Consider the following 17,337-nt stretch of genomic DNA (forward strand, 5'->3'; position numbering starts at 1 on the left):
AGTGTCCGTCCTTTATACACATGAGTGGTTGCTTCAGGGTTACTAAAGTCGATAATAGTGAGCACCACATGTTTTGTAATAGTTGACATTTACGGGTGGTTTCTTCAAATTGCTGAGTGGGGGGAAGATGCCATTTTATTGGGGAGACGCCACTATACTTTGAGTACTCGCTTCAGTGATTCGTACGAATTGTTATAGCTTTTTTTTGAAAGAAGCTCCCTTTGGATTCTGCAATCAAATTCCGCAACTAAGTAGTAATTTCACCCCTATAACATGTCTGTGTCCACCTCCCTAATATAAAATTGAACGATGTAGGCATTCCGCTACGAAAGCTTCAAGCTTCTGTTAACTTTTATTATAATCCAAAGAAAGTACCGTATCAAATAGTTCCAAAGAAAGTAACGTATCAAATAGTTCTTAGAAGTGTCATTGAATAGGTCACACATGAAAATAAGAGGATGATGCTGGTGGTTCCTCTATGCGGTGGAACCTAATTTGTTACCCTTAGAGATGTCTGTCGCTGTTAAATAAGACAGTCATTACCAAATTCGTAAGTAAAGAATGTAGCTACGCCTTTTTGTGAAAAAATCCAAATTTTTTTCTGGATAATCACAGAATGATTCCCATTATTCAGCAACTTTGTACGACCTGCGGCTTCCATGAGAATTCCACTGAACAATACAACCAATTCGATACCAAGCTAGAGTTAACAATAAATACCAGTCATACGCTTTCTGGCTCCAGTTTTGAAGAGTTACTACCGCGAGTAGGTTCTCTTACGCTTGTCCGATTGCTGAAGAGTCTACCAGACTTGGCGTTGCTTACCAGCTCACCAGTAGAGTGGTTCGATCGGTACGGTGAAGTCGGGGTTACTTTCGACGTCTTGGTCTTCTGGAATTTCTATTTTTAATATTCTATTTTCTGACTGATCCCCTGAACATTATTAGAATTCCGAGAAGTCGGTGATTGAAGCAGAAACCAAGAAAGCTAAATTAGTAATCGGATTAGTATAAAGTTCAAGACTCTAGAATAATTTGACTGGGATTAGCGTCTTAATCGTCTGGCACTCTCATAGTTAGTGACCAAAACGAGGTGGTCTTATCACACTGTTATTCGGATTCTTGTATATTTTTTACCGTTAGTGGCCTTTACTGCTGAACCGCATTACACTGTATTGTTGTGCGTAGAATTAAGAAGTTTGAAAACAGTGAAAGTGATAAAGAATATCAAGTGAGATTTTTGGTGACGTTCGATTATCAAGTGTGGATGTACCACGACTTGTTGCGGAGGGGATATCGGTTTTAATTGGTTCTGGTACGTAGAATATGTCTTTAATGACCGACTTATTACGGAAATTCAATAAGAGTAATTTGATGTAAGTTTACGACTATAAGCATAGAGGTCACTTCTGCGCGTGCTTCTGAATAAGCTGAGCGTTCTTGGGCACTTCCTTTAGAGTGGATTATATCTATGATTTCCTTACTCCGCAGTTTTACATATCCATGGGTATCTGCTCAACCATAAATCCTAAATTATTTTTAAGTTTGTTTTTCACCAGTGACACAGTGAATTTTAATTATTTTTTAATTGCATGTGTGACCAGAAAACCAACATGGTGGGTTTTTCATTGATGGTCAGTGATTCTCTCTTCCCATAATGTAATATTTAAGTAATTATAAATTTCTTGGTATGAAATGGTTGCTGACCACCTATCTGTTCTTTGTTGGCAACAAATTCAGCTAAAAGGGGCTGTTGCTCCATAGGCTGCGGTAGCATATTATGGGTAGTCATTTGCCGATGACCGAACGTTGGTTATCAAATATTACGTTTAGCGGCGGTGATGATAATTTCACAGTAGATTTTCTGTGAAAAAATAGTGGTTGATAGTATTGTTATGAACATAGTACCAATGAGTGGAAGAAGGAGATTTCAGGGAAAATTTATGGACAGTTAGATAAGAAAGAGTATGGTAGCGCTACCTTCCCATAAAACAATAAATATTTCCGTCTTTCTTTTAGCTTGAGAACAATTTATGTCTGCTCCAAGTATTCAGAAACTATCCCACATTGCCGATGGAAATTCCAGCCATATACATTGCGGTTTCTGAGAAAAGATACATTACATTTCCAAAAACACAATTTTCCTTCAAGCGACTTTCGAAAAACTTCAATTTTCCCGCTAGTTCCTTGAAACTGCGTTGGATGCAGTATCTTCTATAAAAGCCAGAAAAAGTATGAAATACACGGTCTTTGTACTGATTTGCGAAAATTCATTTAGTTAAAGGGTTTCCACTGAGAGGGCTGATTAATAGTAACCAACTTCAAAAAATTATTTCAGATACTGCTGATGATAGGATCAATGTAAAATTGAGGACATTTGATACTGTACAAGTTTTTTTTTAAGGTTTTGTTTGTAAAACAATGCCTTGTTGAAATCGGTTCAATGTCTGTCTGTCTGCTTGTCTCTTTTTAAGGTTTTGTGTAAACACAAAACCTTATTAAAATCGGTTTACTGTCTGTCTGTCTGTCTGCCTTTTTTTTTTTTTTTGAGGAGGTGGAAATCTTCAAAAGACACTGGTCTGGACACACCAGCGTGTGGGATTTTTACCCACACTCCCTCCCTGCCCCGCGGAACCACCATAAGGTATTACATCACGGGACGGAGTCAGCTCACTCTAGCTTAATCCCATTTCTTCAATACGCGGCGCACGTGACCGCGTTTTTCTCCTTTCCTCTGCCTTTCGCAATTTATCTTGAATTGATGCGATCATGGAGTTGACCGCATCCCAATTCTCTTGATGTGCTAGCATTTTCGGCACCAGATTTTCTGGTACCAGCACCTCTCCTAGAGTCTCCTCTAGGTTCCTCCTTTCTTCCACAAATCTCGGACAGTGGAAGAATACATGCTCTGGGTCCCCTGGGACTCCATCGCAATTTGGACAGTCGGGTGAGGTCTCCAATTTAAACCTGTGAAGGTATTGGAGATATCCTCCATGTCCCGTGAGAAACTGGGTGAGATTATAATTAATCTCACCGTGTCGTCTCTCCAACCACTCCTTGATGGCAGGAATGAGCCTGTGAGTCCACCGACCCTTTCCCGAGCGTTCCCACCGCTCTTGCCATCTATTTATGGATCTCTCTCTCTCAGCCTTCTTCGTCTGCAATAAGGGAGAGATTGGCTTCGCATGGTATATATTCGCCATCTCATCTGCCAAGATGTCAATCGGCATCATTCCAGAGATGACGAATGCTGCATCATCTAAGACAGTCCTGAAGGCAGAGCATACCCTCAGAGCTGTCCTCCTGTAGACTGCATTCAGTTTGCTAGTGTTAACTGACATCCGCAACACCTCGCTCCAAACTGGGGTCGCATAGAGCATGATTGAGGTCACCACCCTGGCTATAAGCAACCTAGAGGTATGCCGTGGCCCTCCCACGTTCGGCATCATCCTCGCCAGGGCCATACTAGCTTTGGATGATTTATCACAAACCTACTGTACGTGTTGCTTACAGCTGAGCTTCCTGTCTATCACCACCCCCAAGTATTTGATGGCCGGCTTGGAAGTGATGATATGATTCCCGACTCTAACACAGGCGTAATTTCTCTTCCGGCGCTTCCTCCGCAAGCGTCAGACCAGAGCTCTCTAACCAGCATTTGACAGTACTGATTGCCTCGCTTGAGTATAATTCAGCATCTTCGAGATGCTTTGCGACAACAACCAGTGCAATGTCGTCAGCGTAACCCACCACTGTGGCTTCCTCCGGAAGGGGAAGATTAAGTACATCGTTGTACATGATGTTCCACAGTAGTGGGCCCAATACGGATCCCTGCGGGACACCCGCGGAAACGACGTATTCCTGCGGTCCGTCATCAGTGTCGTACCAGAGCCTCCTTTCAGTTAAATAACTATCGACAATTGCGGCGAGATAGGCGGGAATACCAACCTTCGCTAGGTATTTTCGGATTAGATTCCAATTGGCCGAATTGAATGCATTTTTCACGTCCAGGGTTACTACCACGCAATATTTGCTGGTACTACCCTTTCCGTGGATTGCATCTTCGGCCAAGCCAGTAACCAATTTGATGGCATCAATGGTTGATCTGGCTTTACGGAACCCATACTGCCGATCTGAAAGGCCGCCTTGGCTCTCAACTACCGGGAGTAATCTATTATAGATTACCCGCTCTAGCATTTTTCCCACCGTGTCCAAAAGACATATGGGTCGGTATGAGGATGGTTCACCTGGAGATTTACCAGGCTTAGGCAGAAGCACCAACTTCTGCCGCTTCCATACCGCTGGAAATATTCCCTCGGACATGCACGCTTCAAACAACTCAGCGAACATGTCCGGCCTGGATTTAACGGCAAGCTTAAGGGCCTTATTCGGTACTCCGTCCAGACCCGGTGCTTTATTGTCTCCTATTCTGCGACAGATCTCCAGGAGCTCGTCTCTGGTGACTGGCGGGATTGCCGTCCCATTCAGAGGTGGTTGGAATGTGTCGGTGTTCTCCTCTTGCTGGGGGAATAACCCCTGGATGATTTTCAACAGCCTCTAAATCGTCCCATCACGATTCCATAAGCTCTCCCCCACGGATTTACGTCCGCTTCTGAGCAGAGCTCCCTAAAGCATTTCCTCTTGCTTCCCTGGATGGCGAGCTTGAGGGTTTTGCGGGCTGCCTTGTAGGCGCACTCTTTCTGCCCTTGATCGACTCTACCTACCGCCCTCTGAGCTGCTCTTCTGGCTCGGTGGCAGGCTGATCGAAGGCCGGTCAGTTCATCATTCCACCAGTAGTTTGGTCTTCTACGGGGGAATGCGCACCTCCTAGGCATGGACGCGTCACATGCTTTGGCGATGCATTGAGCCAGATGGACAGCTCTTTCCGTAGAGGCGCCTGCTATATCAGGTTGATCTAACCACACCTCCAAGAAGCTCTGCTCATCCAAAGATTTTGCAGACCAGCCTGAAATCTTTTTCGGTTTCGGGCATGATAGCTCTTTGCCATGAGGTTCGACACATGTCTCAAAGAAAACTGCCTGGTGATCACTGTGGGTGTAGCGTTCGCTGACGCACCAGGACATACCACGCGCCAGCGAAGGGCTGACAAAGGTCAGGTCTACAACTGAGCCTGACCCCCCTTTCTGGAAGGTGTTTACAGCACTTTCGTTAGCCAAAACCATGTCCATCTGCGCGAAAGCTTCTATTAAACTGCGCCCCCTAGCATTTGATTCTCTGCTACCTCACTCTAGGGCCTAAGCATTGAAATCACCAGCAATCACCTTTGGACTTCGTCCTCTTGCGTCGAGAACAAGATTGTCAAGCATATGCTCGAATTCAGACAGTGTCAAACTTGGTGGGGCGTAGCAGCTGTATACATATACACCACTTATTTTCGCCCACACAAAGCCACTGGCTGCCTGACTTGCAGTACATTGTATGGCCTGTCGACCGCAAGCCCATATCGCCGCTCCACCAGTCGAATCTGTGACCCATACGCCACCGTGTCTGTCTGTCCGTCTGTTTGTCTTTTTTTTTTTTTTTTTTTTTTTATGGATGGAGGTGGAAATCTTAGAAAGACACTGCCGCGCCAGGTTACAGCAGCGTGTGGGATTCTCACCCACCAAAACCACCCCCACTTTCTCCTTTTTCCTTCCCCGCGGGACCGCCGCAAAGCATTACTTCGCGGGGTGGACTGCGCTTTACGCGACCACGCCTTCCGTACTTCGCGTCCTCCTTGCGCGCTCCGCTCTTGCCAGTTCCTCTTGTATTCGTTTGATGGCGGCGTTCACCGCACACCAGTTTCCCTCCGATTTCAACATTTCTCCAACGATGTTCTGCGGGCTTAGAGTGGTTTTCAGGGAGTCTTCCATACTCCTCCTTTCTGAGAGAAATCGTGGACAGTGGAACATAACATGCTCCGCGTCCTCAGGTGTGCAACCACATTCAGGACATAAGGGAGAATCACCCAGCCTGAATTGGTGCAGGTACTTCCTGTAACCACCATGTCCTGACAGAAATTGCGTCAGATGGTAGTTAATCTCACCGTGTCGTCGCTGGATCCACTTCTCAATACGGGGAATCAAAGTGTGGGTCTAGTGACCCCTCTGCGAGTCATCCCACCGTTTCTGCCACTTCTCCAGCGACTCTCGCCTGGCCGTCTTTCGGTATTCTGCATCCTTTTCAAGAGGATTCATTTTCCTTGTCTCGTACAGGCAGCGTGTCTCACTTGCCAGAATGTCTATCGGGATCATTCCCGCAATAACACACGTTGCCTCGCCTGGGAATGTTCTGAAAGCGCTGCACATCACTGACGCCACTAAGCGGTAAGTCATATTCACCCTCCTACGATTACTCTCATAAGCTAGTGCTTCCTCCCAAACTGGTGCCGCGTATAATAGTGTGGAGCGAACCATTCCGGCCACAAGTAATCTCCGACTGTACCTTGGATCTCCAATATTAGGCATCATCCGTGCTAATGATACGCTGGTATTTGCCGCTTTCTCACAGGCATAGACCAGATGTCCCTTGATCCTGTCTGTCTATCTGTCTGCTACAGGCACTTTTCTCAGAAACGGCTATACTGATTGACACGAAATTTGGTGAGAAGGTGGGACCTGTGGACCCCCAGACATGCAGTGAGGGATATCCTTCTATGTTGACATTGACATGTAAAAGGAGGGTGTAAAAATTTTTTTCACCAAATATAGTTATGCGGGGTATCAAATGAAAGGTCTTAATTAGTACTTTTCGAAGCCGGTCTTAGTTTAGAGATTTGTTAAAAAGGCGGGGAGTGGGAGGGGTGGAAATTGATGGTTTCTTTAACGGACCCATTCTCAGAAACTACCCGACCGAAAAATGTGAAAAAAATCACGAAGCTGCCTCTATATGGTGTTCAGGCCCCAAAATACTCTTCATATCGATATCTGTTCAAATTAAGTTAATAATAGTATATTACCATATTTTTGGGAAAATTGAGTAAAACCCCCCTTATGTTTATCTCAAAGTTATAAAAGTTGGTAGTAGTATAAAATATAATATGAAGCATATTATCTCCAAGTTTGATCAAAATCACACTATTAGTAACAATTTAGAACCCGAAGTACTAAATCTGACATGCTAAATGCATATTCTTAACGGGCTACGTACAAATGGAATAGTTCTACACTCAAATATACTCACACAAGAAGCAAACAAAACCTTTCATACCTGAGGCGCCCAGCTTCCAGTTTCCCGACTTGTTTTCTTTTAAACTGAATTTCCGCCTAAATTGCGGCTTCATTCGCGAACAAGATTACAAAGTTACACTAATTTGGGTCTTTGGTGGCCTAAATCAGTCGAGCTTGTCTGATTACCTCAGTCGGCTTCGCCCCTGCAACTGGGAATTTTGGACTGACCCGCATGCTTTAACTGGTGGTCGTCAGCCTTTTTGATCTTGTATTGCGAGTTCGAATCCCGCTTGAGTCTTAGTCTTTGTGTTTGTCCCACTGCTGTAGACTTATCACACTTATTTATTACAGTCTATGATCATGTAAATCAGCTTCAGTGATCCTGTTTTTTTGATCTTTGATAGATTGCAATCTGGCTGCCGTCTGGGTTCAAGTCGAAGTTGTCTGCTGGATAAGGCTTCCTGGATTCCTTATCATGATTTTAGCATAAAGTCGCTTCTTGAAATTCTAATGCAAGTAGTGTAAGGGATTGATTTCTATGGAGAGTGCCAGTACTGTTGAATGACGTTTATACATCATGTCAGCCACTAGATTTCCTGGTCCTGGTTCCACTATATACTGTTAAAAACCTTCCTTTCTATTGAGCTTCCCTGGTCTGATCAACCACCTACACTTCCATTAGCCTTCAGTTTATAAATTGATTTATTTAATCTCCAAAAACAAAAAAACCGAGACTCCAATTATTTTTTATTAAAAAAGTCGCGCTATAACGAATAAGTTCTTTTTTCACTGGGAAGGAATGAAGTCAGAGAGCCTAGCTAAATTCGATTAAATTTTCGAAGTATTCGGGGTACGAGGGAATTCAAAAATATTAAAGTTACGAACGTTCTGTGATGTATATCGGCTTGTATTTCGGAGGGTACACAACTGGCTATCAAACCATTGCAAAACTTGAAAAGGACGTATACGTATGGGCGATCTTTTTTTACGTGAGAGTAGGGTAGGTGAATGCGTTTACGCACAGAGTGTCGGACTCCCGAAACGGTAGGCCATCAGGCTACTAGCTAAACACGTCCCTGTCATCAGAGAACTAACCTGGAATCATCTAACACTTTACTTCGGGCTAGTCATCCCGCTCGCGCGGCTAAGAGAGCTTTCAAATCAGAGGATTCCTTCCATCAATGGGGAAAAAACGGAGGATGGGAAGTATTCAAGGAACCTTTTGACATCTGGCCCGTCCACCGGTCGAGCTCAATCTTCTTCGCAACAAGAAGAACCAGAAAGTAAGACGCAATACCATTCTCCATCTGACAGGGCTCCTCAGTGTCTCTTTGATAATGTTGGCTTTGGGGATCTCCCCAGTGTCTTATTTAAGCTGCTGACGAAAGCCATCTCACTTTTCACAAGAGAAAAAGGTGTGTTCAGTATCGGCCGCGCACTCCGTTGTAGAATACACTATCAGGAGATCGTGGGTTCCCAATCTTGTGCAGGTAAGACTGAAAACCTCTTTGACCACTTTGAAGTTTAGTAAGGAAATAATTAATCTCACCATGAGTTCGGTTCAGTCACGGATCTAAATTACCGATAAGCCGCGCACTTCCCCTACTTGAGTCATTTTGTCAAGAAATTTGCGTTGACGTATTTTACACCTCTCTCTCGCGCTCTTCCGGCTGCAGATGGCTTGAAGTTCGTTAGCAACGAGGGCAAGGGGAATCATTTCCGCGATCACCATTCTTGCCGGATCTCGGACACCACTCTCAAAATTTCCCGTCTCTGAACTTGGGCAAGGTGCTTATGATGCATCTCCTTGTCAAGGTCGCGCCGTAGAGCAGAACATACTGCGTTGCTCCCATAAGAAGTCGCCTCCTAGTAGATACAAGGCTTTCAACATTGGACATTAGCCGAGGCTCAAACTGCAGCCCTGGCCGCTGCTGTTTTAACTAGCTCGAAGAAGTTCATCTTCGCGTCGAGGTATTTAACAGCTGGTTTTGAATTTATAGTCAACTCGCCATCCAGATGGGACGCAATGCCGAGATTCTCTTTCTCAAGGTGACTATTTCGGTTTTTTTCCAGCACCAGGCTGACAGAATGAGCAGTCATCCATCCGCCTATCCATCAATCAATATGCCATCCATCAATCAATATGCCAAGTCTGCTTTGCACCTGTTCAACAGTACGTCCGGCAACAAGTGCTGCAATGTCGTCTGCATAACCGATCAGGAGCAACTCTTCTGTCATGTCGAATCTTAGCAGACTATCGCAGGAAACGTTTCAGAGGTTTGGCCTTAGCATGGATCTCTGTGCTACTCCTGATGTGATTTCCATCCTCCTCTAGTCCACAAGGGACTCATAGAGAAGGGAACGATCCCTCAGATAATGTCTTAATGTTTGCAAGAGGCAGCTAAGCACGTTAAATGAGATTTCTAATATGCCAGTATATCTGTCCATTTTACGGAATCGTGGGCATTTCTGATATCCGCCGAGATTAGTTAGCGGCTGTGTGCCTCCTCTCGATGAACCACATCCACGACCTCCATAGCAACATCCACCTTGGATCTTCCTGCTCTTAACCCAAACTATCTTGGGGAAGTCTCTGGCAGTACAGATCGATTCAAAACCATGAGCCCGGTTCTCGCTACCAGTTCCAGGATCCGGGTCCCTCTGGAATCTGGGTGAGGCATACCCAATTCAATGGCCTTAGCATTAAAATCACCACCTAAGAGGATTCGCCCCTCGGTTCCCGAAACGGTGTCCTCCAGACCATCGAGCCAGCTTCGGAAGCATCGCCTCATTCGTCGGTAGGTAATCGCTAAAAAACATTATTCCCCAAAGCTGAATTCAGACAAAGCCATTTCCTCGACCTTGGGCAAGAACATGAAGTTGAATGCCGTCCTGAACCCAGATGGCAGTAGTACCAGAAAAGTCGTGATGCTGATTCTCGCAGAGAACGCAGTTTTCACTTTCGTTGTAGATCTCCGCTTGGTGACTTACTAGACCCCATAAGTGGCATGCTGTCCTCCTGTCTGGTCCCTTGTAAGTTGCTGACACCATCTCCGGCTCCAGCTAGGACAATCGATTGCAAATCCACTCGTTTTGTGTCTGAATCCTTCTGCTCAGGTCTAGCGATTTTATCGGACTTTTCCCCGGAATAAGAACACTATGGGGTACAACGGGGGAGTCCCCCCACCGCCAACTGTGTCACTTTGAAAGGCTTCCTCTTTATTAGGTCGTACCGGTGTCTTGTCGGGTGTTTCAGCCCTCTCTGGCTTTTTCGCTGGACATTGCGGTGAACGACGCATTTTCGTACTGCACCCAAACACAGTCAGCTCTTCTTCCTTCCCTGATATTTCTTCGATTTTTTTAGTTTTTTTATCTTTGTTCTCCCTGGGAATTTCACCAACCCATTGCGCACAAGGTGTCGGGCCGCAATAACCAGTAAAAGGCGTATCCTTGGGAACAGAACCCCTACTACAGTTCCCTGAGGCCTGACTGAGACTTAGTTATTCCAGGAACTCACAAATGGATCAGCGCTCGCTCGGGGTAAAGCACTTTACTAATTCCGGTTCAATGCACACTCCCCGAACGGGCTACTTAGGATGCAGGTATACGCCAGCTAGGGGGTCAGAACTACTTACTTGGGTACCTCGCGGAAGTCACTCCCTATATCGTGGGCGAAGATCACGGACGACCCTTGAGAACAAAGAATGACTGATGAATGGATATCCATGAACTGATATGAGAAACGAAGGATAAACACAGAAACACTCAAACTCTATGTTGCTCCTTCACTATGAGGTACCTAAATCGAGAGAAAAAACAATCTTTTAGTTCTTCTAAAAACTCAGGAGGGGGCGGAAAGGAGCGACACAAGATAAAGTCACCCTAAGGGGGTAATAGGCGCTTTTCTCCATGTATTGGACAGGCTCTTGTTACAAGCGGTAGCAGGGAATTGGAGATGTTATTTTTAATTTTTTAGAAGAAAGACTGCTATGGGAACCATAAACACTATTGACATCAACATTGCCGCGAAGGAATTCGAGAATGGATGGGTTCGGAAGAGAATTCGACAATGGATGGGTTCCGAAGGGTGATGTAGCGGAAGGTTGGTGAAAGGAATGGAGAGAAGCAAAAGCAGGAATAATGATCCAGATGAAGCTCATAGGCTGAACTAGGGGAACAATGATTACTTTTAGGGATTTTTAGTTTAGCGGCAGGAGGATTGGTCAAAGAGCAGGAAATGCAAGGGAGTGATCAAATGGGTTTAGATTTCATCACTTTTGTTGTTCTTGTTTCTCTAAGCACTTTTGCTAAATATCCATCGTGTCAAATTTTCCTTCTATTGAATGACCAATCTTGCCTGTTCTTTTGACTTACTATAAATACTAGGTATGAGTATCCTATTCGAATAGTGTCAAAAATGAATTGAGAAAACAGCTCAGATGATTACAACTTGTATGAGGGAAACTTTGGACGAATGCTGTTCACCCAGTATTCCAAAGGATGGTAGAACACCATGGTGGAGGAAAACGACAAGGACATTCCTCAACCGAGCTCTGAAGTCAGATTCTGATGTGGGGTTGGAATCGATATAAAGGGGCTCTAAAACTTATGGAGAAGCGCGATAGATTGGCTGAGCAATCAAAATTTAGTCGCTTCTTCGAAGGGATTAGTTCGATTGAGGCGACCTCGTCAGCAAAACCATTCAAAATCACAGGTATGGGCCGCAAGACATATACAGCCCAAAACCTACAGACTGGAGTTTGGCATGCAAAAGAGATTGCTTGGGAGAATTAAATGGATGTCTGTTTTGTTCCATAAATACAAATCTGAGGCCCAGAAGAATAGATGAGTCTATATTTTAGGAAAATATATACTTTCACACTTAGCGTACGGTTATATTCCAATTAATGGGCGTGCAGTGAAGGTAATATTTACTTCCGGCCCGGGGAATCCCATCCACAAGGAAGCAGAAAACACCCGACCAATCAGTCTAAATAAAGATCGGTCTATAAGTGTTTCGTACATTCCTAAGCGGTCACTTCACTACGGGCAACATGCTTACCGTAATGGCAAATCCATGGGGCCAGCATCCCCCGATCACAGGGCAAAAATTGAGAAGTTAATATCCGAAAAATGGTATGTCTTGGGCAAATTTATACATATTGGGTGTGACTTCCATTATGTCTCGTTCGGAACAATTTGTGAGGAGGCAAGATAACCGAATCGATACGCTACTAATCAGTTTTATTTTTAACATGATTTTATTTACGTGGTAGTCGGACGGGAGTCTACAGAGGTAGGATGTATTAGGGGCTGTCAACAAAGAGGGGTTCTCGCGTCTGGCAATGGATACCTTGCTATTGTTCCTGAAGGGCGCAAAGGCGTGATTTAGTCATTATAATTATTAACATATTCGGGGACATAATATGTGACCACTTAAATACAGCTCAGCAAGATTCTAAGCACTGAAGAAGGGAGCAACTGGCTCTCGAAAAAGTAACATAAGCTAATAAAAGCAATAGGGTAGTCGCAATCAAAAAACAATTTTTTCGTTTAGTTGGACAACTCAGCAGATAATTCAGGTGATGCCTCCGTAATGGGACCACAATGAAGGAAGACTGTAGTTATGTTAACTATAAATTGTTGTTCGGTGGGACAGCCACATGCTACCCACCTTGTCTGAGGTGCAGATCTCGCTGGTACAAACAGACAAGTAGCTAACCTGAAAGCATCAAATTCAGAATCAATATCAGAAATTTTGGGGACTGCTGGGGTTATGCAGAACTGCGATAGGTAAGTCATTCACGATAATGGGATCGTTGGATGTATACCTTCCATCAACTCATTTCTACATCGGTCATAGGGGGAATGAAGAAGTTCATCGGTTTACGGGCCAAATAATCGTAGATGAAGAGAAGGCAGAAGTGGCAGTCTCATATTGAGAAAGTGCGACCGCTCCTTCGTGGGTTATGTTATGCACTAGAAACCCACTATCCCAACATGGACGCGAATACGCCGCTCTGAAATTACCATACAAAGAGCGCGGGGGAATCTAAAGAAATATGCTTTATCATATGCTTTAGGAATCGACAACATAGGTTTGGTAAACATGTTATCTATGAGTCAATATTTATGAAACCCTGTAATTTTGTTAACAATAATAGAATTTCCTTGAAACTTTGTATTAACCTATCCAAGGAAAAGTGGAGATAAAACTCTTGTCTCGCCCCCATCTGAATACTACCCATCCCTAGTAACGCTTCGCTTTCGTGTTGGTTTTGCCTATTAAGCTAATCAGGCCTGACAGTAGAGAGGTGTGCAATTTCCTCCCCGAAATGTATAATCCCAGGTCGGTTTTTTGCTCTTTGCCTCTGCAACCAATCTCCACCTAAGTGCTTTCAACAATTGCCAAAAAAATGTAATTTTCTGCAATACAATATTATATAAGCTTGGTTATAAAAAAATGGTGGTTTTGCATTCCTCAATAAATCCATGTGTTGGCTCAGATACTTACAACTAACAAGAACACACTCGTCAAATGTGCATGCCTAACGGCTGCCTGTCTGTCAGACTTTACCCGTTAATGTGGTTTTGACATTCTGTAATAATTTGAGATGCAGTAAGTTGACACGAAAACATTAGCACTTCAACAAAATTTTGTAGGATCGTGTGCTGCTGCCTTATAATTAATTTCAGATAAAAAGTTTCCACGTGTCCCCCATCTTAGTAATAGTCGTTAATTAGGACGCTTAACCACGATATCCACTCATCTACTCGACTAATAAGAATTTCAGGCTTCCAGTTTCAAAATTCATTTATGAATCGGTTAATTAGTTCCTTTTATAAATACTAGTACAATATAATGGAGGGGGCTTGATTGTCAAATATTTAACGGCTAGCAATAAAATGCACTCTCGTCATATATCCATGCATGACCTTTTAGTACTGTATTTCAAATATATATATTGACGTCTAATAATGTCTTAGCATGCAGTAAATTCACATGAGAATGACAACTTTGACCTGCTATAGAAGTACTACCCTCAAACTCCTCAGTATCATACCCCATATTATGTTCTATGTTCTTGCAAAATTTGGCAACTCTAGGATGAACTTAAGGGGATTCCGGCCAACCTCCAACATATAGTATTTACCATTATTCGCTTTATTTTAATTGATATCAGCTTGCCTCTGGATGGTAGCTTTTGGAAGCATAGGTACTATATAGGAGCATCCCTATGAATTTTTGTTCAACATTTTATATAGGGAAGGTTATGCAACCAGACACCGGATCGAAAAATCTGGATGTTAAACTTCTTTCCGGCCAATTTTCAAGGTACTCTAGTGATCTGACTTCTATTCTTCTTAAGAAATCTGTGTAGTGTCCGGATGGTTTTGTGTTTAGGGCGCAAAGGGTTTGTTGGAGGAGTCGAATTAGGGTAATAATCCCCTTCTGAAAGTGAACTGCTCTAACACGCTTTAACGTTCAAATTGCAACATGAGCAATTTCTTGTCTGGAACAATATTGCAGAGTACGTAGGTGGAGATACATCATCAAAGCATCGGTTTTTAATCTCCGATGTATGGTCCATTGACCACTTTATTTGATGAATTCATCAAACACAAAAAGTAACCATTGGGATCAATGTCTCATGATTTGTTTGCAACGCTTAATGTTAACTTTGCTTCTTCCAATGGCAAATAATCAATATTTACCTCATTAACAGATCTTATTGCCTTGAGTAGTTGATTTACGTTCGAGGGATCAAGGAACTTTTTGAAGTCCGACGCTCCATAAGTTCTGCATTTGCTCATCGTCTTCTGTGTTTGAAAGTCTTGTATCTGGCCTTTGGCTACTTGGCAAACTAATTTAATGCCGTTGTCCTGAAAATGGTCATTTTCTGTTAGTTCATCGTCAAAGTATGTTGATCCCGATTGTCTTACTATTTTTTTTTTGCTAAACATAAATTGTCAGAATATTCGTGTATTATTTGCATCTCAATTATCTTATATAGCATTTCTTAGCACTCATGATAGGATCAGACTTCTTTAACGTTGGAAGTCATATCCAACAAAACCCCTTCACCTGTGGTTCTAATTTCATACAAAGCAGGAGTATTTACTGAGACTCTTGTGCTGCCTCTAGTCGTATCATCTAGACTGAGCCCATCATTTATTCCCTGATGTATCTTTTCACTCCCGACTAGTATCTTCACGTCATTTGAAGGCAGAGCATCGAAAAATATCTTTTAGTTGTCGTGAAGACTTTGTCTGACACTGCCGTCTTTATCATAGATCGGTGCATCTACATTTAAGGTAGACAGGTTGATGAATTTTTTTGACTCTGAAGTTCCTGTCCACAAGGATGGTATGGAGACGCCAAAAAGGCATCTAGTAGGACTGGCGTTATTTAGTGATTTAATATACAAAAATCCAAGAGACTACTTTCCGGTTTGATTTCAAGGCCATTCTGTGATATCGATTCAATCAGAGACCTTGAATTATCTTGTTGCACTACGAGTTTATCTTTGTTGTTTGGGTTTTTAGAATTTAAGGTGCATCGCTCTGAAACTGCTGAGTTATGGGATGTTTGTCCTTCTCCTTTTGCGAAGGTCGTTTGCAAATTATACGTACTTATTACATAACATAGTTGGGTGTGAGTGATTTTTTAGCCAGTATTTAAAGCTGAGAGAGAATAAACAAGTCGGGAAACCGGAAGATGGACATTTCAGGTATGAAAGGTTTTGTTTATTTCTTTTATAAGGCCATTTGAGCGTGAATTTGTCTCATTAGAACCTAGCACGTAATATATGCATATATTATGTGAGAATATCCATAACTTTGACCTGTTATAACTTTGCTAGTAATAGTGCGATTTCCACTAAACTTTTCAAAATCATTCATGAATCTAAGATGAACTAAGGGGGTCTGCAAGTCAATTGCTAAAAATTATAGCTGTATACTGTTATTAGCTTTATTTGAATAGATATCGGTATGGAGGGTATGCCGGAGCCTAGGCACTAAGTAGCAGCCTCCTGATTTGAGGAGAGTCTTCATGCGACGACGCTTTATCTAGTTTCTAAGCTTCAAACGTGTACTTCCATTGAAATACCCACATTTGACAAAAACAAGTCGAAAGTTTCCATTCGGTATTTACTAACTTCCTGTTTTCAATGAATTAGAATGCGTCTATCATCATCATATTAGACTGGATTTGACGAAAAGTTTTTATCAAAACCTTTTGAGAAAAACATGGGTACTTAATATCGCTATCTTGGAAGAGAAAAAGTTTTATTAATTTAATTAACTATGAATTAAAATCCCACCTGACTTTTTCCTAACCCAATTTTTGAAGTCACTTGTGCCTCCACAATCGCGTTTGCTGTTTCACCAACAAGAGGCCTTGTCCAAATCCGGATTCATCGGGCTCTTATTTCGCATGGAAACGGAAAAGATATAACGTCAATCAGACTAGTGTCCCCTCAACAGGATGGGAAGGGATAGGTGAACGTCCATTGAACAGGTGTTTCATATAGCCAATAATCTGGTTTCCGATGGGAAGGATGAGCCTGAACATTCCAATTAGTCCAGTATTCCATTATTCAAAGTTCGGCCTCCGCGGTGTCAGTTTTAGATCTTATGGATTGGCTCACCATTTTTACGGTTTTACTTATTTACTGGCGGTAGAAATCTATCATTTAGAGGCTAGGATACGCATATCAGATTCTTACCTACTAAAACCTCCCATACTTTCACCACTCCCTCACCCCGCAGGACCACCGTTCTGGTATTATTTCGCGGGGCTGTTTAGTTCTTAACTGTTACCTTTAAATGAGCTGCTACCGCTGGTGTCAACTGTAGCAGGTTCCCTTCTATGCCTCCGCTACGCTTCTGCTTCTTTTAGCTGCTGGTGGATCCGTTTTACCATTGTAACTACCGCGTCCCAAGCTGTATATGATTGCACTATGCATCTTACCAGATTTTCCACCTTTAAACCGGTAATTAGCTCCGTTTTCAGGTACCTCCGTGAGCCTTCAAATATTAGACAGGAGATGAAAGAATATTCTGTATCTTCGTTTACATCGTAGGAAAATCGGACGACTCATCGAAAGCGAACCTATAGAAGTACTCTCCCACTAAAGAATTGAGTCAAATTGTAACTAATTCCACCA

The 17,337-nt window shown here is 43.0% G+C and overlaps 1 protein-coding gene across 1 annotated transcript in view; it reads left to right on the forward strand.

The window, feature by feature from the left end:
- Positions 1–758: 758 nt before the first annotated feature.
- The window catches only part of LOC119656705 (phospholipid-transporting ATPase ABCA1), a 159,659-nt gene continuing 143,080 nt past the window's right edge, over positions 759–17,337 (forward strand). The window contains exon 1 of the mRNA XM_038063215.1: positions 759–1,314. The gene's annotated coding sequence lies outside the window, so the exon portion shown is untranslated. The remainder of the gene's footprint in view (positions 1,315–17,337) is intronic.

Source organism: Hermetia illucens, chromosome 5 (assembly GCF_905115235.1).
Source record: "Hermetia illucens chromosome 5, iHerIll2.2.curated.20191125, whole genome shotgun sequence".
In the NCBI taxonomy this organism is placed as follows: domain Eukaryota; kingdom Metazoa; phylum Arthropoda; class Insecta; order Diptera; family Stratiomyidae; genus Hermetia; species Hermetia illucens.